Below are 1,121 nucleotides of genomic sequence, written 5' to 3' on the forward strand. Positions count from 1 at the left end.
TTTTGGCAAAGGAAGGGAAAAGCTTTCTCTCAATCATGGACTGCTGTGGCGGCAATTGTGGCTGAAGCATCGTGTATGTGAAAGTTCTGGGAGCACGGGACCAGGTCTGTCTCGTCTAAAGAGATAGGCACCTAAACCAGACCAACATCTGAAAGAGTAAGTGAGTGAGTCAGTACTTGAACAGCCAGAGAACCTGCCCAGACCAAGCTGGGCCACCAAATAGCCAGGAGGCTTGATATTCCTTTTTTGGCTGTGATATGCTGACATGAACCCCTGAAAGGGTAAACTTTAATGTTTGCTGCGTCATTGACGGATAAACATTGCAAGGATGTCCTAGAATGCACTCTGGCATGCGGACTTATTACAAGCTCTCTATGTCTGAAGCTGATCCTTACAATACACAAAACTGAAGGAACGGGACAGGAAGATAGAGAGACTAAATGTGTGCAGCTGGGACATGTGACAGCCAGCCCAGTCTCTGTCTAGAATATTTGATGTGTATACTTGATGAGATATGCAGAGGTGTCTCTCCTCCAGCTATTCTTGTGCTGATTTCAGCACTTTGTACTTGTCACAAGCTGATGGAACCTATTGATTTCTCCTGGGAACAAACAATATTCTAAAGTAAAACTCCATCACCCTGAGAAACGTAATATCGCAAGGCAAGACAATGAGATAATCACATATTTCGAATAGCATTAAATTAAATTCGTTCTGTTTTGCCTGTATAGGCTTTTATAGAACCCTCCAGTAATGAACAGAAGAGAGTTTCGCAAATGTCACCATAGTGTAGTGTATCAATATCAAAAATATATAAAAGATGCACTCACAAACAGTAATGCCAGAAGGCGACAAAGTCATAAGCAGAAAGCACCATACAGCGTCACAAAGGTATCCCTCAGCTCGGTGAAGCTACATCAGCCAGCTTCCTTCCAAATATGACGTCACAGGGTTGGCATGCATTTCGAGAAAGACACATCCTCTTCATCGGCCTTTCTTGAAACGCATCATACTGTATGTGGATGGAATGGAGCCTAGCACTCTGTCACCACTCTCCCACTGTGAACTGCTGCCTGATGGTGACTGCACCCCCCTGGTAACGTGCACCCCCAGCACCCCCC

The sequence above is a fragment of the Nanorana parkeri genome, unplaced genomic scaffold (genome assembly GCF_000935625.1).
Source record: "Nanorana parkeri isolate BGI_ZX_2015 unplaced genomic scaffold, ASM93562v1 scaffold1290, whole genome shotgun sequence".
Taxonomy (NCBI): Eukaryota; Metazoa; Chordata; class Amphibia; order Anura; family Dicroglossidae; genus Nanorana; species Nanorana parkeri.